Consider the following 21,856-nt stretch of genomic DNA (forward strand, 5'->3'; position numbering starts at 1 on the left):
GTGGAACTGCAAAACCACACTTGTATTTCTCGGGCCTACCCCAGACTATTTTCAACAGATATATTTGTGTCTGAACTGTTAGAACTCTCCTGTTAGTTTTTTTCTATTTTGGTCACGTGACCTGCTGCCTATTTATTCCATCTCCGCCCTTCTGGCTTTGCTGGACTTTAGTGTTATTTGACTCTCTATCTAACCAGTTGCTTTTGTACCTATCTCTCTAGTTCGTTTAGTCGTTTGGACATCTAAGTACTTTTTGTCTGTTTGTCTTTTTGCTCCGCTACAACATCTGCTAGGAGGTGTCCAATTTTGTCCCAGTCCTTAGTTCTTTTAGGGACCCCTCCCTTTATTCTATAGGTCTGTGCTCAGACTAGCTGAGGACGTAGGCGGGTCTGTTCACAAGGAGCAGGTCGCCCGCTGCAACGTAGGGAATCAGCTTAGTCTATTGTAGGGACAGATTCCCTTTCTTTCCTTAGTTCTTGTAGCAGATCATAACATGAACAATCAGGAGACACTATTATTTTTTTTTTTACGGCAAAAAATGCCAAAAAGCAGGATAATAAGAGATTTTTTACCGTGGAACAGCAAAACCACAGTTATAATTTACTGGTGTATACCAGACTATTTTCAACAGATATATTTGTGTCTGAACAATCAGGAGACACTACTACTGTTTTTCTTTATGGCAAAAAATGCCAAAAGCAGGATAATAGAGATTTTTTACCATGGAACAGCAAAACCACAGTTATAATTTACTGGTGTATACCAGACTATTTTCAACAGATATATTTGTGTCTGAACAATCAGGAGACACGATTATTTTTTTTTTATGGCAAAAAATGCCAAAAAGCAGGATAATAGAGATTTTTTACCGTGGAATAGCAAAACCACAGTTATAATTTACTGGTGTATACCAGACTATTTTCAACAGATATATTTGTGTCTGAACAATCAGGAGACACTACTACTGTTTTTCTTTATGGCAAAAAATGCCAAAAGCAGGATAATAGAGATTTTTTACCATGGAACAGCAAAACCACAGTTATAATTTACTGGTGTATACCAGACTATTTTCAACAGATATATTTGTGTCTGAACAATCAGGAGACACTATTAATTTTTTTTACGGCAAAAAATGCCAAAAGCAGGATAATAGAGATTTTTTACCGTGGAACAGCAAAACCACAGTTATAATTTACTGGTGTATTCCAGACTATTTTCAACAGATATATTTGTGTCTGAACAATCAGGAGACACTACTACTGTTTTTCTTTACAGCAAAAAATGCAAAAAAGCAGGATAATACAGAGATTTGACCCGTGGAACTGCAAAACCACACTTGTATTTCTCGGGCCTACACCAGACTATTTTCAGCGGATATATTTGTGTCTGAACAATCAGGAGACACTAATGTTTTTCTTTACAGCAAAAAATGCAAAAAAGCAGGATAATGCAGAGATTTGACCCGTGGAGCTGCAAAACCACACTTGTATTTCTCGGGCCTACACCAGACTATTTTCAGCAGATATATTTGTGTCTGAACAATCAGGAGACACTAATGTTTTTCTTTACAGCAAAAAATGCAAAAAAGCAGGATAATACAGAGATTTGACCCATGGAACTGAAAAACCACACTTGTATTTCTCGGGCCTACACCAGACTATTTTCAACAGATATATTTGTGTCTGAACCATCAGAAGACACTATTATTTTTTTTTACGGCAAAAAATGCCAAAAGCAGGATAATAGAGATTTTTTTACCATGGAACAGCAAAACCACAGTTATAATTTACTGGTGTATACCAGACTATTTTCAACAGATATACTTGTTTCTGAACAATCAGGAGACACTACTGTTTTTATTTACGGCAAAAAATGCAAAAAAAGCAGGATAATACAGAGATTTGACCCGTGGAACTGCAAAACCACACTTGTATTTCTCGTGCCTACACCAGACTATTTTCAACAGATATATTTGTGTCTGAACAATCAGGAGACACTACTACTGTTTTTCTTTACAGCAAAAATGCCAAAAGCAGGATAATAGAGATTTTTTACCGTGGAACAGCAAAACCACAGTTATAATTTACTGGTGTATACCAGACTATGTTCAACAGATATATTTGTGTCTGAACAATCAGGAGACACTATAATTTTTTTTTAATGCAAAAAATGCCAAAAGCAGGATAACAGAGATTTTTTACCGTGGAACAGCAAAACCACAGTTATCATTTACTAGTGTATATCAGACTATTTTCAACAGATATATTTGTTTCTGAAAAATCAGAGACACACTTTTTTGGGGGGGGCACCAAAAGGTTAATAAGACGGGTATTTGTACAGTGTGAAGGAGGAAAAAAAAAAGAGGATTTAGATGAACAAAAAAAAGATTTTTCCTGGCCCCCGCGACCTGGAGCTAAGTCCAGCAATTTCAGCAACAGGAGCAGCACACAGGACTGTAATGCAGCGTTTGCTGGTATAACCACTGCGTCTCCTATACAGCCTGCCTGCCTGATATCTGGGATGGATATTAGTCCTGAAAAGGACTGTTTGTTTGATCTGGCAGCCTTTACAGACCCTACACTAAAGGCTGAGTTATATCTCTCCCTAACTCAGCAGCGCTGTCCCTACACTGTCTGATCTGGAGTGACAAAGTCCAAGATGGCGGCGCCCGGTTTTAAATACTCGAGGTGACGCTGTGCGGCCAGCCAATCACTGTAATGCCCACAACCAACATGGCTGCGGCATTACAGTGACTGGCTGGCAATCCCTGCATGTTCATTGGCTCTGTAAAGAGCGCCAAACATGCAGGGCGGAGACCCGAGCTCCCGCCCGAGTAACCCGGAAATGCTCGGTGCTCGCCGAACATCCCGAGTAGCGTGATGCTCGGGCGAGTACCGAGCAGTGTCGAGCATGCTCACTCAACACTACTTATTACTTTCTTGCAGCAGGGTTTTTGCACATCTGGTTTCTATCTTAGGTTTTGTCTGTTAATGGCCAGTGTGAACATGCTCCTATGCTCTGCATGCATACCAACTTATACTCCGGCTCATCTTCTTTTCTGGTTTTGCTTTAGGTTTTTGTACTCAGTACAAACAAGGGTGAAGCCTCCCTTTCTTTGAGATTGGCGTTGTATTTATTTAGTTTCCCATGGCTGGGTGTCCACAGTTGGGCTCTGGTCCTGCTTTGCCCTTAGGGTGCTTTCACACTGCATTTTGGCGCTCGTTCGTTGGTCCCGTAGGGATTCAGGTGTTTGCCCCGATGGGTGCCAAAAGGCAGTGTGAAAACACTCTTATTCACATTGAGGTCATTTTTGACATATGGGAAAGTTTTAATATTAGACATAGTATAGACCATCTCGATTGGGTACACCTTGTCATGGTGGGATGACTTTTACATTTTTTTTAATCAAAAATAGTGTTTACTAAGTCCCCTATATTATTTATATGTACTATTATTTTTTACTTACATCAGGTTTTTTGCTCATTTCATAAATCTAGAGACCCAGGTCTGGCTGACCGTGGTCTGGCTCTGAAGGGTCGCGCTTAAGGATCTAGCAGAAATATGCCAGAAATAGGCCAGAATTGACCAGAAGGTAACTATTTACTAATTGTACTTAGTTTCTCTCTCTCATTCACACTTAAACTTTCATTATGCTTTCATATGCCCTTACTGTGTTTGCACCCATAATATTTACTCTCCTTCGCTATCCCCAAACCCCAGCATCCTCTAACCAAATCATCATCTCTCCTTCCCTCTTACCTCCCCACCTGACCTCATCTGCTGACCTGCTCCTCAACCTCAGATCTATCCTACCAAAACATAAAACAAGCCGGACACTCTCCTTCTCCCACCTGCTGTCCCTCTCTCTGCTTCTCCTCACTGCTGACGTATCTCCCAATCCTGGACCCCCACCGCTTACACCTCCCACCAATTCCCCCTCCTATAGCTTCCAACCAACTGCAAACTACCGCACTCTCTCCTACATAAAACCCGTGCCCCAGACAACCACCCCCCTGCTCCCTCTCTCTGGAGCACTCTGGAACGCCCACTCTCTCTGCAACAAGCTCCATGTTATTCACAACCTCTTTACCTCTTGTAATTTCTTCTTCCAGGGCATCACAGAGACAGGGTTGACACCCATCGACACTGCCTCCCCTGCTGCGCTGTGTTACGGTGGCCTCCACTTCACCCACACTCCTCGCACTGGTAACAGACATGGTGTAGAAGTGGGTCTTCTCCTTTCTACCAACTGCACCTTTAGCCCTATTCCACCTCTACCCTCTCCTATTCTCCCTTATTTTGAAGTCCACTTTGTCTGCATCTACTCTCCCTCCAATCTCCAAGTGGCCGTCATATACCAACCTCCAGGCCCAACCACTGCTTTTATTGACCAATTCTCCACCTGGCTTCTTTACTGTCTTTCTGCTGACATTCCCACAATAATCATGGGCAATTTCAAGATCCCCACTGGCACTCGCCAGTCAGCAGCATCCAAACTCCTGTTGCTCACTTCATCTTTTTTGACTTACTCAGTGGTCCTCCTCAGCCACCCACACAGACGGACACACACTAGACCTCATCTTCACCTGACTCTGCTACCTATCTAACCTCACAACCTCCCTCCTACCCCTACCTGACCACCATCTACTCACATTCTCATCCCTGTCCTCCTCACCTGTCACCCATGTCCAGCAACTAGCACACCCCAGCAGAAACCTTGCACATCTAGACACTCACACACTCTCTGACTCTATTCTACCACTGACATCCATAGCTTCACTCCACGACACAGACAGCACCATCGCTTTCTACAATGCCTACAATACATAATAATAATAATAATAATCTTTATTTTTATATAGCGCTAACATATTCCGCAGAGCTTTACATACATTATTGTCTCTGTCCCCATCGGGGCTCACAATCTAGATTCCCTATCAGTATGTCTTTTGAGTGTGGGAGGAAACCAGAGAACCCAGAGGAAACCCATGCAAACACGGGGAGAACATACAAACTCCTGGCAGATGTTGTCCTTGGTGGGATGTGAACCCAGGACCCCAGCGCCGCAAGGCTGCAGTGCTAACCACTGAGCCACCGTGCCGCCCCATCAGCTATTTACTCGGTCGCCCCTCTTGTGCATGGCAGAGCGCGACGAGTTAATAGGCAACCCTGGCACAACAACCTCACTGAACAGCTTCGGCAAGCATTCAGGGTCGCAGAGTGGCATTGGAAGAAAACACATTTGCAAGATGACTTCACTGCATTCAAACAAGCAACACTCACATTCAAATCAGTCCTCACCTTTGTTAAACAGGCCTACTTCACAACCCTCATATCTTCCTTATCCTACAACTCTAAACAGTTAGTCAACACTTTTAACTCTCTCCTTCACCCTCCACTGTCCCCTCCGACCTCCATCATCTCCGCTGAGGAGTTTGCCACACACTTCAAAAACAAGATTGACCAAACAAGGCAAGTCTTTACTGTCCGATCACCACAACCCATTTGTTTTCCAGACCACTGCCCTTCCCCCACAATCTCCCTTTCCAACATCACTGAAGGAGACCTTATTCCTCTCCTCTCCAAATCACACCTCACCACTTGTGCACTCGACCCCATCCCACCTTCTCCCCAACCTCACCCCCACACTCATCCCATGCCTAACCCATCTCTTCTACCAATCAATTTCTGGTACCTTCCGCTCTGCCTTCAAACATGCCAGAATCAGGCCCATCCTCAAAAATTCATCCCTTGACCCAATCGCCTTGTCCAGCTACCGCCCCATATCGCTTCTCCCATTTGCCTCAAAACGTCTTGAGCAACACGTTCACGCTGAACTTTCCTCTCACTTCTCATCTAACTCTCACTTCGACAACCGACAATCTGGCTTCCTCCCCCACAATTCCACCTAATCTGCCATTACCAAAATTACTAATGACTTAGCTTTGGCTGTAAGTAACAGACAATTCTCTGTACTCCTTCTTGACCTGTCCTCTGCCTTCTACACAGTTGATCACTGCCTCCTACTACAGGTCCTCTCTTTCTTTGCTGTCAATAACCTTGCCCTATCCTTGATCTCCTCATACCCTTCTAACTGCACATTTACCGTCTCTCACTCCCATGCTACCTCCTCATCCCGCCCTCTCTCTGTTTGAGTCCCTAAAGGCTCTGTCCTAGGACACCTACTCTTCTCAATCTACTCCCTTGGCCTGAGATAGCTCATAAAATCCCATGGCTTCCAGTACCATCTGTACGCTGATGACCCAGATCTACCTCTCTGGCCCAGATCTCACATCTATGCTGTCCAGAATCCCAGCATGTCTATCAGCCATATCCTCCTTGTTCTCCTTTCGCTTCCTCAAGCTCAATGTGGACAAAACTGAACTCATCATTTTTCCTCCATCTCTCATATCTTCCCCATCTGATCTTTCTATCACAATAAATGACATCACGCTTTCCTCTGTACCAGCAATCCGCTGCCTCGGAGTAACTCTTGACTCTGCCCTGTCTCACATCCAAGCTCTCGCCACCTCCTGTCGCCTCCAGCTCAAAAATATTTCCAGAATCCATCCATTCCTCAAACCTCTATCTGCTAAACTGCTTGTGTATGCCCTCATCATCTCCCGCCTCGACTACTGCAACATCCTCCTCTATAGCCTACCTGCTAACACTCTCGCACCCCTCTAGTCCATCTTTAACTCTGCTGCGTGACTAGTTCATTTCTCGCCTTGAACTCCTCTGCTACCCCCCTTTGAAAATCCCTTCACTGGCTCCCAATTGCCCAGCGTATCAAGTTCAAACTGCTAACACTGACCTACAAAGCCATCCATAACCTTTCTTCTCCTAACATCTCTGAAGAAATCTCCCGATATATTCCCTTACGTAATCTCCGGTCCTCCCAAGACCTCCTTCTCTCCTCCACACTTATTCGTTCCTCACGCAATTGCCTCCAAGATTTCTCCCGAATATCCCCCATCCTCTGGAATTCTGCGCCTCAACAAGTCCGATTATACATTTGGATCCTTCAGACGGAACCTGAAAACCCATCTCTTCAAACAAGCCGACAGCCTGCCCTGACCTTGCACCATGGAATCAATGGCGCTATATAAATAAATAATAATAATTTTGTTTCTATCATAGGTTTTATAGATAGAAAGAAGAAGACAGAAGAGTCGATAAAAGGACTGGTGGTGGTGAGTCAGGTACATTGAGGACCTAGCCAGGACAGATGAGTGTAAGAATTTTTTTAATCCATTCCCGGCCTTCTATCACTCTGCAAAAAAATTAAAATTCAGGCAATTTACTCATCTCTAAACGTAACACAAGATGGATCTGAAAGAAAGATGAAAGGGATGCAGCGACTTCATTCTTCTACATTTTCATCTTCCGCAGACTGAACGCCCCAAAGAGTCAAAGACAAAAGCTGACCAAGTACGAATCTTTATTTTCTGTGATGACGGGGTCCTTGCTCCGACAAGGTTGTTGCCTTTGAATATTTTGTTATGTCTCTTTTCCACCACTTCAGCATTTTTGATAAGCTTTTCCAAGAACGAAAGTTCAACTTTTAAACCGATAAACACCACGTCCATCATTCAAGATAAACAGACTTAATATGTGGAGCATTTCATGTCTTTAGCTTTCATACCGTTGATGCTGACATTGGTCGTCTCGCAGGATAAATGCCATCTTTTAAGCGATTTACGGAAAAAAAAAAAAAAGAAAATTTGTAGAACCGACACAAAGTCATCATCATCATCATGCAGAAGGATTACACCTGCCCTCTCTCCCGCTTAAGTAAACATTCCTCTGATTGCCTTGTGTCTGAACTGCACGCAAGTCAAGCAATGATTATACAATAATAAATGAACCCTGCTGTAACAAGGGAGCAATTCAGTGGATGGTCTCCGGTGACACCGGTAACTAACAGGAATAATCCAAGCCAGTTCTTCGAGGACTAGACACATCGACTGCTGAATGAGGCTTTTGAAGCTCCTGGACATCTGCTGCATATTTAAACTTTGCCCAGACTTTAAGTTATGAAAATAACGTTCACCAGTACAAATGGATGTAAGAAAGCGGGGCATGAAACAACACGGATAACCTCATACATATTCACCCAACGTGTGTTTATATCAAGGATGTCAAGGAAATCTAGAACATGTAATCATATGTAAAATGATTATACCACTCCAGACAGACATTCTTGTACATAGGAACAGTATTATAGTAGTTATATTCTTGTACATAGGAGCAGTATTATAGTAGTTATATTCTTGTACATTGGGGGCAGTATTATAGTAGTTATATTCTTGTACATAGGGTGCAGTATTATAGTAGTTATATTTTTGTACATAGGGGCAGTATTATAGTAGTTATATTCTTGTACATAGGAGCAGTATTATAGTAGTTATATTCTTGTACATAGGGGCAGTATTATAGTAGTAATATTCTTGTACATAGGAGCAGTATTATAGTAGTTATATTCTTGTACATAGGGGCAGTATTATAGTAGTTATATTCTTGTACATAGGGGCAGTATTATAGTAGTTATATTCTTGTACATAGGGGGCAGTATTATAGTAGTTATATTCTTGTACATAGGGGCAGTATTATAGTAGTTATATTCTTGTACATAGGAGGCAGTATTATAATAGGTATGTTCTTGTACATAGGAGCAGTATTATAGTAGTTATATTCTTGTACATAGGGGCAGTATTATAGTAGTTATATTCTTGTACAAAGGGGCAGTATTATAGTAGTTATATTCTTGTACATAGAGGCAGTATTATAGTAGTTATATTCATGTACATAGGAGCAGTATTATAGTAGTTATATTCTTGTACATAGGAGCAGTATTATAGTAGTTATATTCTTGTACATAGGGGCAGTATTATAGCAGTTATATTCTTGTACATAGGGGGCAGTATTATAGTAGTTATATTCTTGTACATAGTAGCAGTATTATAGTAGTTATATTCTTGTACATAGGGGCAGTATTATAGCAGTTATATTCTTGTACATAGGGGGCAGTATTATAGTAGTTATATTCATGTACATAGGAGCAGTATTATAGTAGTTATATTCTTGTACATAGGAGCAGTATTATAGTAGTTATATTCTTGTACATAGGGGCAGTATTATAGTAGTTATATTCTTGTACATAGGGGGCAGTATTAGAGTAGTTATATTCTTGTACATAGGAGCAGTATTATAGTAGTTATATTCTTGTACATAGGGGGCAGTATTAGAGTAGTTATATTCTTGTACATAGGAGCAGTATTATAGTAGTTATATTCTTGTACTCAGGAGCAGTATTATAGTAGTTATATTGCTGTACATAGGAGCAGTATTATAGTAGATATATTATTGTACACAGGAGCAGTATAATAGTAGTTATATTCTTGTACACAGTGGCAGTAGTATAGTAGTTATTTTCTTTTACATGGGAGCAGTATTCTAGTAGTTATATTCTTGTACATAGGAGCAGTATTATAGTAGATATATTCTTGTACACAGGAGCAGTATTATAGTAGTTATATTCTTGTACATAGCAGCAGTATTATAGTAGTTATATTCTTGTACATAGGGGCAGTATTATAGTAGTTATATTCTTGTACACAGTGGCAGTATTATAGTAGCTATATTCTTGTACATAGGAGCAGTATTATAGTAGTTATATTGACGCACCCCTGGGCCTGTGTCGCACAGCGTTGCGCATGCAGGAGCTTACCCGGAGCCAGATCTGTTGAGGGTTGTAGTCTCGTGGCGGTGACCCGGTCCGTGCCCAGGGAGTCAGACTAAGTGGCGTTGTATTAGCGGTAGATGTATGACGACTACGCCACCCGTTGAATGCAGCGTGATAGTATCACCCCCAACGGGAGGGGTATGGCCTCAGGGCAGCCGACGTGGATGATGGGGGTAGCAGGAATCACTCAGAGACGATGCGGTGTAGTTCAGGGTCTTTACTGGTGATAAAGATAGACCCTCCCGGAGTACTGGCTAGCGATCGGGGCCTGGTCAGTCCTTGAGCAGATGGGATCTCCCCTGGCCAGGCGGAGTTGTAGGCCTCCCAAGCTGACTGTACTCTTCTGGCTACCTTGCTAGAGGCGGGTATAAGTAGCCCACGTCCCTGAGTGTACCGTGTGGTGCTCACCCGTATGGCCGGTGACTCGGGGCCTTCTAGTGGCGTCCGCTCCACGACGGCGGTGCTGGTCCCACGCGTGTGACCGTGCCTTCGGGTTTCTTGGCCAGAGGACCTGGAATCCCCTGCCGGGCGGTTTCTGCTGCTGGGTAAAGATTAGTCCCCACAGCCTCGGACTCCGGGTCCGGTGATGGCTTCTCAGTCAGGGCGAGCTCTGCAGCTGCCAGCCCCTGACTCCTTATAGCACTGCTCCCACAGAGCTCCTGATGTTCTTCTCCTATATCTGCTTCTCTTCTCTGTCTCTACTTCTTCTCTACTCACTAACCCTGCCTCAGCCCTAGGTTTATATAGGGGAAGTTCTTCCCCTCCCAGGACTGGGCAGGAAGTGTGGCATGCATAGGATCCCTAACCAAGAGACCTCCCACCTGCTCTCAGACATAACATTGCTGTTACTGTGGGAACCAGACCCCTGGGGTGCCACATTCCCCCCTAGTGAAATTTAGTACTCCGGGACTAAACATATTTTTACAAAAACATAACAAGGTATAAACAATAATAATACAATAAGAAAAACACATAAAGATGGTTACAGCGTGTCCGCAACCGGGTGCAGTTTTGAAGAAAAGCAAGGTGTCCATTTCACCAAAACAGGGAGACGTAACCAGGTAGGGGTCTGTCCTGCCCCGAGTCCTTAACAGTCTTTAGTCCATTCCTAGGTTACGCTCCAACCAATTGTACAAGGATTCCCGGTAAATCCACCAAGGACTCCTAAAAATAACTAGAAACACATAATTATTTACAAGTAACAGACAGGTGACCACAAATAAAACAATTTAAACACTTCAAATCCTCCAACGTGCGGGTAACTGGCCTCTAGTGGCCCTAGTGGACCTACGGAGTTGACTGTCTGGCCCTGAACTACAGGGTGTAGGAGCTGTCAAGGGTAAACTGGGCAGCTGTCTACGGGCTCTTTGGCTCACTAGGGGTACGGCAGGCTCACTATGAGCAGAGGGTTGATCCTCCTGTTCTGCTTGTGTGGAGTCTGCTGCCTCCTGGACCGGCTGGTCTTCCAGCTCTACCTGTTGCTCCGTAGGCACTTGGGATGCTGGTTGGAGGAACGTGAGGACGGGTACCACAACTGCACCATTGACTTGAGTCCAGGACCGAGGGAAGTCTCCGAGCACAGTACTAACCATATCTTCCCTTTCCTCTACGGGTCGAGGGTCTTCTTGCTCTCCTTCTGGGTTCCGTAGCTGTTCGGGACACTTCTTCAGGTGATCCCGGGATACAATGGCTGTGGTTTCCCCTCCGACTTTACTGATGGTACAGACCTTTGGGTTGTCGTGGCTTGAGGGCAGTACGGTGTACGGGTCCTTCTCCCACTGGTCGTCCAACTTGTGGAGCCGTCTCTTCCTCTTCAAGACCTGCTCTCCGGGTACCAGGGGAACAGCGGGAGCATACTGGTTGTAAGTTTTCTCTTGTCTTTCCCTAGCGAGACAGAGACTTCGCTCCACGCTCTCCTGTACTTTCCGGTACTGCTGCTGCCTCTCTGTGTCCCAATCTGCTTCCGGTGAAGTGTCCTCGGGTGTCAGGACTCCCATCTCCAGGTCAACAGGTAGCTTACCAGGCCTTGCCCTCATTAGGTAAGCCGGGGTACAGTTGGTGGAACCTACAGGGATGTAGTTGTATAGGTCCACCAGGTCAGGCAGCTTCTCAGGCCACAGACTGCGTTCTTCCAGGGGCAACGTTTTCAGAAGATACATTACCACCTGGTTCATTTTCTCACAAAGTCCATTAGTTTGCGGATGATAGGGTGTCGTCCTTATCTTCCGGCAGCCATACAGATTGCAGAATTCCTGGAAGACCTCCGCTTCAAAGGCAGGTCCCTGGTCCGTCAGCACTTGGTCCGGGTACCCGTGTGGACGGCAGAAGTGCTGCTGGAAGGCTCTAGCTGCTGTTTGAGCTGTTAAATCCTTAACGGGGACGACAACCAAGAACCGGGAGTAGTGATCCACAATGGTTAACGCGTAGACGTAGCCACTTCTGCTTGGGGTCAGTTTTACATGATCCAAGGCTACCAGTTCCAATGGCTGCTTGGTGACGATGGACTGAAGGGGGGTCTTCTGGCTGGCACGGTCCTTCCTTCTTAGGTTGCACGGGCCACAGTCTCTGCACCACCTCTCGATGGTTCCCCTCATGCCTACCCAGTGGAACCGCCCGCGCAGCAGGAACTCCAGCTTCTTCCATCCGAAGTGTCCAGCCCCGTCGTGGTATGCCTCCATCACCATGGCTGCGTCTCTTCGTGGCACCACTACTTGCCAGATTAGTTCATGCGTCCGGGAGTTAACCATTCTGCGGCACAACTTCCCCTTGTAAAGGAACAGTCGACTCTTCTCAGCCCACAGTTGTTTGGCTTCCTCCGGAGCGTCTGGGTCAAGGCGAGCCTCTGGCCGAGTCAGCATCTCCTTCACCAGTCGGACGGCAGGGTCACTGTCTTGCGTTTCCTCCCAGTTGTAGTGAGGCAAGGGGTTAAACATAGCGGCTTGCTTACTCCTTACCCGATGGGAATACTGGATAGTCCCATGACGGTGGAACGCGGGGAGTTCGACTTCTTCCAGTCCCTCTGGATCTTCTCCTACGTCCGGTAGGTTTGGCATCCTGGACAGGGCGTCCGGGTTGGTATTGGAGCGTCCTGCCCGGTATTTGATTGTGAACTCGTAGTTGGACAGACGGGCCATCCATCTCTGCTCTAGGGCACCGAGTCTTGCCGTGTCCAGGTGTGTCAACGGGTTGTTATCCGTGTACACGATGAACCGGGAAGAAGCGAGGTAGTGCTTAAAGCGTTCGGTGACTGCCCACACCACTGCCAGGAACTCTAGCTTAAATGAGCTGTAATTCTCAGGGTTTCTTTCGGTGGGTCGCAGTTTTCGACTGGCGTAAGCGATTACTCGTTCTTTACCCTGCTGGATCTGGGACAGTACGGCTCCTAGCCTGATGTTACTTGCGTCGGTGTAGAGGATAAAGGGCTGGCTGTAATCAGGGTACGCCAGGATTTCATCCCCCGTGAGGGCCATCTTCAGCTGGCGGAAGGACTCTTCTTCTAACTTCTCCCATTTGAAGGGCGGCTTCTGGTTCTTGGCCTTTCGGGACTGGCCTATCAGGAGGTCCTGCATAGGAGCTGCCTTTTTGGTGAAACCGGGGATGAATCTGCGGTAATAGCCTACCAACCCGAGGAACTGCCGCACTTCCTTTACACTGGAGGGACTTGGCCATTCCTTAATTGCGGTGATCTTATCAGGGTCGGGAGCCACTCCGTCAGCACTCACCACGTGTCCCAGGTACTGCACCTTTGGTTTTAGGAGGTGACACTTGGAGGGTTTTACCTTTAGGCCGTAGTTTGCCAGAGCTTCGAACACTTCCGCCAGGTGTTTCAGGTGGTCCTCATAAGTCTTGGAATATACGATGACATCGTCCAGGTACAACAGGACCGTCTCGAAGTTTTTGTGGCCCAGACAGCACTCCATTAATCGTTGAAAGGTTCCTGGTGCGTTACAGAGTCCGAACGGCATGCAGGTAAACTCGCTAAGTCCCATCGGGGTGGTGAATGCGGTCTTCTCCCGGTCCGCCTCTGCTACAGGAACCTGCCAGTACCCGCTAGTGAGATCCAAGGTAGAGAAGAAGTTAGCAGATCTTAAAGCAGCCAAAGACTCCTCTATCCTTGGTAAGGGGTACGCATCTTTGTGTGTGATACGGTTGATTTTCCGGTAATCTACACACATCCTCATGGTGTTGTCTTTCTTTTTGACTAAGACTAGTGGAGCTGCCCAGGGGCTACAGCTATCCCTGATCACCCCAGCCTCCTTCATGTCCCTAAGCATCCCCTTGGCGTGTTGGTAGTGTGCAGGGGGTACGGGTCGATACCTCTCTTTTATGGGAAGATGGTCTCCCGTGGGGATGTGGTGTTCTACCCCCTTGACTCGCCCGAAGTCTAACGGGTGTTTACTAAACACTCTCTCGTACTCTTGAACCACCCGATAGACTCCCTGTCTCTGGTGTGAGGGAGTGGAGTCAGTACCCAAATGTAGTTGCTGACACCAGTCCTCCATTGTTTCCTTAGAGCCGTTACCTTCCTCCGGGGAAGATGGAGGCAAGGGTTCTACGGACTGTATGGAATTTTGATTGATGGTATACAATTTGGCTAGCGTGGCATACCGGGGCAGGTACACTTCCCTCTTCCCGATATTTATTATGCGAACGGGCACCCTCCCATGGCGTACATTGACCACCCCCCGTGCTGTCAAAATGGTGGGCTACTGTCTGAGTAAACTGGTTCTACCATTGCCTGGTAATCTCTACCTCTCAGACCAATAGCTGCCCGGCACCAAATCATCATTTCACTTTTTGGGGGCATGGCAATAGGAAAAGGGTCACACATTCTTACGCTACCAATCTCACCACCGGAGAGTTCCATCTGTTGCCGTCGCATCAGTGCCCGGATCTCTTTCTGGAGCACTCGCTGCTGGCCGGAGCTGGCGTTCTTGGCAACCTGCTGTAAAAGGAAAATCACCTCTGCAAGACAATTTTCAATCACATTAGTTCCTAGAGTTATCTTTGGGTGACTCTCGTGCTTGTCAATGTCTACAATGATCAGTCCCTGTGCCGCCAGTTCAACTCTACCGATTTTAATGGTCACCTCTTTAAATCCAATCTGTGGCACGGGCTGACCATTGCTGGCGATGATACTCAAATCGTCGTCAGGGTAGCGGGTGATATCCGAGTCATTCCAATACTGCTTGAAGAGCACGTACGGGATAGTGGTAACCTGTGATCCGGTATCCAGTAGGGCACTCATAGGGATGCCATCCAGTACCACAGGCAAGACTGGACGTCCTCCCACATATTTGTCGCGCCAGTTCGATGGGCCTGATGATCTTTTTCCTGGGGTTTGGCCCTCTACCCCAGGTTGTGCCAGTTTAAAGGACAGTACCTTGCCATATGTCCGGGTTGATTGCAGCGGCGGCAGATGGGTTGTCCGTCCTCGTTGTATCGGTCGCTGGGTCTTCCTCTGGCCGGTGGGGTCCTCCTTGGTCGACGCCACGGGATGTCCTCCGGTCCGGATGCCAGCTGGATCTTCCCTGGAGTGGAAACCTGTAAAGACTGCACAGTTCGGGTTAGCGCGGCAACGCTTTTAGCTAGCTCTTGGACCTGATGGTGCAGGTCTGGAGCCGGGTCATTGTTCAAAGCCTGCGCATCAGCTCCCACAGGCCCTGCCGACAAGGGCGCCGCCTCCTGGTGGTAAGTGGTAGTGGGGCGTCTGTGGGTCACAACGCCACCTGGTGCCGGTTCTCGGAGCACCCGGATGGCTCTGTCCTTGAACTGTGCAAATCCCAGATGAGGGTCCTGTAAGGCCATTGCCCGCAACTGGGTTCGGTGGGCATTGCAATATAAACCCTCTATAAATTGTCCAGTCAACAGCCTGTCCTCGTCTCCCACGCCGTCAGGGTCGGTCTGCTTAATGGCTCTCAGGGCCTCTTGTAGGTTCAGGGCATAGTCCCTTATACTCTCGTGTGCTCGCTGCTTGCACCCGTAGAATCTAAGCTTGATCTCGGCTGAGGTGCGGGTATCAAAGGTGTCCCTCAGCCGGGTTAGTATCCCTGCAACAGTCCTCCCCCCAGGTGGCCAGGACTTTACCTCCCTTTGGGCTGCCCCGGTTAATTGGGCCACCAGGATGCTCACTTTTTGCTCTTCTGTGAGGGGATACACCTGGAAGAGGCTATCCAGCTTTTCTCTAAAGTCATGCAGGGTATGGGACTCCCCTGAGTACTGGGGTAGCCAGGCCGCTCCCGGGATATAGGGCATGGTGAAAGGCATGACTGCAGCAGCGGTGGCGCTGGCGGGGGTTGAGGCAGTGAAGCTCTCCTCCGTATCCGACATCTTCCTCCCCCCTAGTGGACCGTGGCCTACCTTGCGATGATCCTCTTCCGTAGGCCGCGGCTCCGCAGTGGATCGTCAGGGTTGAGGACCTTCCGTCGCGCTCCTGTGACGTCGGCGTCTGCTGGGCTCCTTCCAGGACCTTACGCAACGTCCGGACGTGAGGCGGGGCTTCAGTTCTCGCGCGCTTTCGGAGTCCACGCCCCTCTTCTTCCCGCGCGGCGTCTTCAAGATGGCGTCCAACGGCGGGAAAACTCCACGGATGGCGGGAAGAAGGCAGAAGATGGCGCCGGATGGCGGGAAAACTTCGCGGATGGCGGGAAGAAGGTGGAAGATGGCGCCGGATGGCGGGAAACCTCCACGGATGGCGGGAATCTTCACCACTGGTAAGTTTGAACAGTCTTTTTCAGGCACGCAGTACCCGGTGGTTGCGGGCACAAAATCCTGCCGACTACGTCAAAAGTTGACGCACCCCTGGGCCTGTGTCGCACAGCGTTGCGCATGCAGGAGCTTACCCGGAGCCAGATCTGTTGAGGGTTGTAGTCTCGTGGCGGTGACCCGGTCCGTGCCCAGGGAGTCAGACTAAGTGGCGTTGTATTAGCGGTAGATGTTGGATGACTACGCCACCCGTTGAATGCAGCGTGATAGTATCACCCCCAACGGGAGGGGTATGGCCTCAGGGCAGCCGATGTGGATGATGGGGGTAGCAGGAATCACTCAGAAACGATGCGGTGTAGTTCAGGGTCTTTACTGGTGATAAAGATAGACCCTCCCGGAGTACTGGCTAGCGATCGGGGCCTGGTCAGTCCTTGAGCAGATGGGATCTCCCCTGGCCAGGCGGAGTTGTAGGCCTCCCAAACTGACTGTACTCTTCTGGCTACCTTGCTAGAGGCGGGTATAAGTAGCCCACGTCCCTGAGTGTACCGTGTGGTGCTCACCCGTATGGCCGGTGACTCGGGGCCTTCTAGTGGCGTCCGCTCCACGACGGCGGTGCTGGTCCCACGCGTGTGACCGTGCCTTCGGGTTTCTTGGCCAGAGGACCTGGAATCCCCTGCCGGGCGGTTTCTGCTGCTGGGTAAAGATTAGTCCCCACAGCCTCGGACTCCGGGTCCGGTGATGGCTTCTCAGTCAGGGCGAGCTCTGCAGCTGCCAGCCCCTGACTCCTTATAGCACTGCTCCCACAGAGCTCCTGATGTTCTTCTCCTATATCTGCTTCTCTTCTCTGTCTCTACTTCTTCTCTACTCACTAACCCTGCCTCAGCCCTAGGTTTATATAGGGGAAGTTCTTCCCCCCCCAGGACTGGGCAGGAGGTGTGGCATGCATAGGATCCCTAACCAAGAGACCTCCCACCTGCTCTCAGACATAACATTGCTGTTACTGTGGGAACCAGACCCCTGGGGTGCCACAATATTCTTGTACATAGGAGCAGTATTATAGTAGTTATATTCTTGCACATGGGAGCAGTATTATAGTAGTTATATTCTTGTACATAGGAGCAGTATTATAGTAGTTATATTCTTGTACATAGGAGCAGTATTATTGTACTTATATTCTTGCACATAGGAGCGGTATTATAGTAGTTATATTCTTGTACATAGGGGGCAGCATTATAGTAGTTATATTCTTGCATATAGGAGCAGTATTATACAACCCCTGGCAAAAATTATGGAATCACCGGGCTCGGAGGATGTTCATTTAGTTGTTTAATGTTGTTGAAAAAAAGCAGATCACAGACATGGCACAAAACTAAAGTAATTTCAAATGGCAACTTTAGGGCTTTAAGAAACACTAAAAGAAATCAAGATTAAAAATGTGGTACTCTGTAATGGTAATTTTTTTCAGACCAAGCAGAGGGAAAAAATTATGGAATCACTCAATTCTGAAGAAAAAATTATGAAATCATGAAAAACAAACACACAAATGAACACTCCAATACATCACTAGTATTTTGTTGCACCACCTCTGGCTTTAATAACAGCTTGCAGTCTCTGAGGCATGGACTTAATGAGTGATAAACAGTACTCTTCATCAATCTGGCTCCAACTTTCTCTGATTGCTGTTGCCAGATCAGCTTTGCAGGTTGGAGCCTTGTCATGGACCATTTTCTTCAACTTCCACCAAAGATTTTCAATTGGATTGAGATCCGGACTATTTTCAGGCCATGACATTGACCTTATGTGTCTTCTTTCAAGGAATGTTTTCACAGTTTTTGCTCCATGGCAGGATGCATTATCATCTTGAAAAATGATGTCATCATCCCCAAACATCCTTTCAATTGATGGGATAAGAAAACTGTCCAAAATATCAATGTAAACTTGGGCATTTATTGAAGATGTAATGGCAGCCATCTCCCCAGTGCCTTTACCTGATATGCAGCCCCATATCATCAATGCCTGTGGGAATTTGCATGTTCTCTTCATGCAGTCATCTTTATAAATCTCATTGGAACGGCACCAAACAAAAGTTCCAGCATCATCACCTTGTCCAATGCAGATTCCCGATTCATCACTGAATATGACTTTCATCCAGTCATCCACAGTCCACGATTGCTTTTCCTTAGCCCATTGTAACCTTGTTTTTTTCTGTTTAGGTGTTAATGATGGCTTTTGTTTAGCTTTTCTGTATGTAAATCCCATTCCCTTTAGGCGGTTTCTTACAATTCAGTCACGGACATTGACTTTAGTTTCCTCCCATTCGTTCCTCATTTGTTTTGTTGTGCATTTCCTGTTTTGGAGACATATTGCTTTAAGTTTCCGGTCTTGACGCTTTGATGTCTTCCTTGGTCTACCAGTATGTTTGTCTTTAACAACCTTCCCATGCTGTTTGTATTTGGTCCAGATTTAGACACAGCTGACTGTGAACAACCAACATCTTTTGCAACATTGCGTGATGATTTACCTTCTTTTAAGAGTTTGATAATCCTCTCTTTTGTTTCAATTGACATCTCTCATGTTGGAAATATGATTTATGTCAGTCCACTTGGTGCAACAGCTTTCCAAGGTGTGATCACTCCTTTTTAGATGCAGACTAACGAGCTGATCTAATTTGATGCATGTGTTAGTTCTGGAAATGAAAATTTACAGGGTGATTCCATAATTTTTTCCCTTTGCTTGGTCTGAAAAAAATTACCCTTACTGAGTAGCACATTTTTAATCTTGACTTCTTTTAGTGTTTCTTAAAGCCCTAAAGTTGCCATTTGAAATGATTTTAGTTTTGTGCCATGTCTGTGATCTGCTTTTTTTCAACAACATTAAACAACTAAATGAACATCCTCCAATCCCAGCGATTCCATAATGTTTGCCAGGGGTTGAAGTAGCTATATTTTTGAACATACGGCGCAGTATTATAGAAGTTATATACTTATACATAGGAGTAGTATTATAGTCGTTATATTCTTGTACATAGGGGCAGTATTATAGTAGTTATATTCTTGTACATAGGAGCAGTATTATAGTAGTTATATTCTTGTACATAAGAGAAGTATTATAGTAGTTATATTCTTGTACATAGGGAGCAGTATTATAATAGTTATATTCTTGTACATAGGGGGCAGTATTATAGTAGTTCTATTCTTGTACATAGGAGCAGTATTATAGTAGTTATATTCTTGTACATAGGAGCAGTATTATAGTAGTTATATTCTAACACATAAAAGAAGTATTATAGTAGTTATATTCTTGTACATAGGAGCAGTATTATAGTAGTTATATTCTTGGACATAGGAGCGGTATTATAGTAGTTATATTCTTGTACATAAGAGCGGTATTATAGTAGTTCTATTCTTGTACATAAGAGAAGTATTATAGTAGCTATATTCTTGTACATAGGAGCAGTATTATAGTAGTTATATTTCTGTACATAGGGAACAGTATTATAGCAGTTATATTCTTGTACATAGAGGGCAGTTTTATAGTAGTTATATTCTTGTACATAGGAGCAGTATTATAGTAGTTATATTCTTGTACATAGGAGCAGTGTTATAGTAGTTATATTCTTGTACATAGGAGCAGTATTATAGTAGTTATATTCTTGTACATAGGGGCAGTATTATAGTAGTTATATTCTTGTACGTAGGGGGCAGTATTAAAGTAGGTATATTCTTGTACATAGCGGCAGTATTATAGTAGTTATATTCCTGTACATAGGGGGCAGTATTATAGTAGTTACATTCTGTACATAGGAGCAGTATTATAGTAGTTTTATTCTTGTACATAGGAGCAGTATTATAGTAGTTATATTCTTGCACATAGGAGCAGTATTATAGTAGTTATATTCTTGTACATAGGGAACAGTATTATAGTAGTTATATTCTTGTACATAGGGAACAGTATTATAGTAGTTATATTCTTGTACATAGGAGGCAGTATTATAGTAGTTATATTCTTGTACATAGGAGCAGTATTATAGTAGTTATATTCTTGTACATAGGGAACAGTATTATAGCAGTATTATAGTAGTTATATTCTTGTACATAGCGGGCAGTATTATAGTAGTTATATTCTTGTACGTGGGGCAGTATTATAGTAGTTATATTCTTGTACATAGGGGTAGTATTATAGTAGTTATATTCTTGTACATAGGAGCAGTATTATAGTAGTTATATTCCTGTACATAGGAGCAGTATTATAGTAGTTATATTCTTGCACATAGGGAGCAGTATTATAGTAATTATATTCTTCTACATAGGGGGCAGTATTGTAGTAGTTGCATTCTTGTACATAGGAGTAGTGTTATAGTAGTTATATTCTTATACATAGGAGCAGTATTATAGTAGTTATATTCTTGTACATAGGGGCAGTATTATAGTAGTTATATTCTTGTACATAGGAGCAGTATTACAGTAGTTATATTCTTGCACACAGGGGCAGTATTATAGTAGTTATATTCCTGTATATAGGGGGCAGTATTATAGTAGTTATATTCTTGTACATAGGAGCAGTATTATAGTAGTTATATTCTTGTACAAATGAACAGTATTATAGTAGTTATATTCTTGTACATAGGGGCAGTATTATAGTAGTTATATTCTTGTACATAGGGGCAGTATTATAGTAGTTATATTCTTGTACATAGGGGGCAGTATTATAGTAGTTATATTCTTGTACATAGGGGGCAGTATTATAGTAGTTACATTCTTGTACATAGGAGCAGTGTTATATTAGTTATATTCTTGTACATAGGAGCAGTATTATAGTAGTTATATTCTTGAACATAGTGGCAGTATTATAGTAGTTATATTCTTGTACATAGGGGGCAGTATTATAGTAGTTATATTCTTGCACATAGGGAGCAGTATTATAGTAGTTATATTCTTCAACATAGGGGGCAGTATTATAGTAGTTACATTCTTGTACATAGGAGTAGTGTTATAGTAGTTATATTCTTGTACATAGGAGCAGTATTATAGTAGTTATATTCTTGTACATAGGGGCAGTATTATAGTAGTTATATTCTTGTACATAGGGGCAGTATTATAGTAGTTATATTCTTGTACATAGGAGCAGTATTATAGTAGTTATATTCCTGTACATATGGGGCAGTATTATAGTAGTTATATTCTGTACATAGGAGCAGTATTATAGTAGTTATATTCTTGTACATAGGAGCAGTATTATAGTAGTTATATTCTTGTACATAGGAATAGTATTATATTAGTTATATACTTGTACATAGGGAACAGTATTATAGTAGTTATATTCTTGTACATAGGAGGCAGTATTATAGTAGTTATATTCTTGTACATAGGAGGCAGTATTATAGTAGTTATATTCTTGTACATAGGG

This window comes from Phyllobates terribilis, unplaced genomic scaffold (genome assembly GCF_046119375.1).
Source record: "Phyllobates terribilis strain yellow unplaced genomic scaffold, ASM4611937v1 Scaffold_1__5_contigs__length_1240528914, whole genome shotgun sequence".
In the NCBI taxonomy this organism is placed as follows: domain Eukaryota; kingdom Metazoa; phylum Chordata; class Amphibia; order Anura; family Dendrobatidae; genus Phyllobates; species Phyllobates terribilis.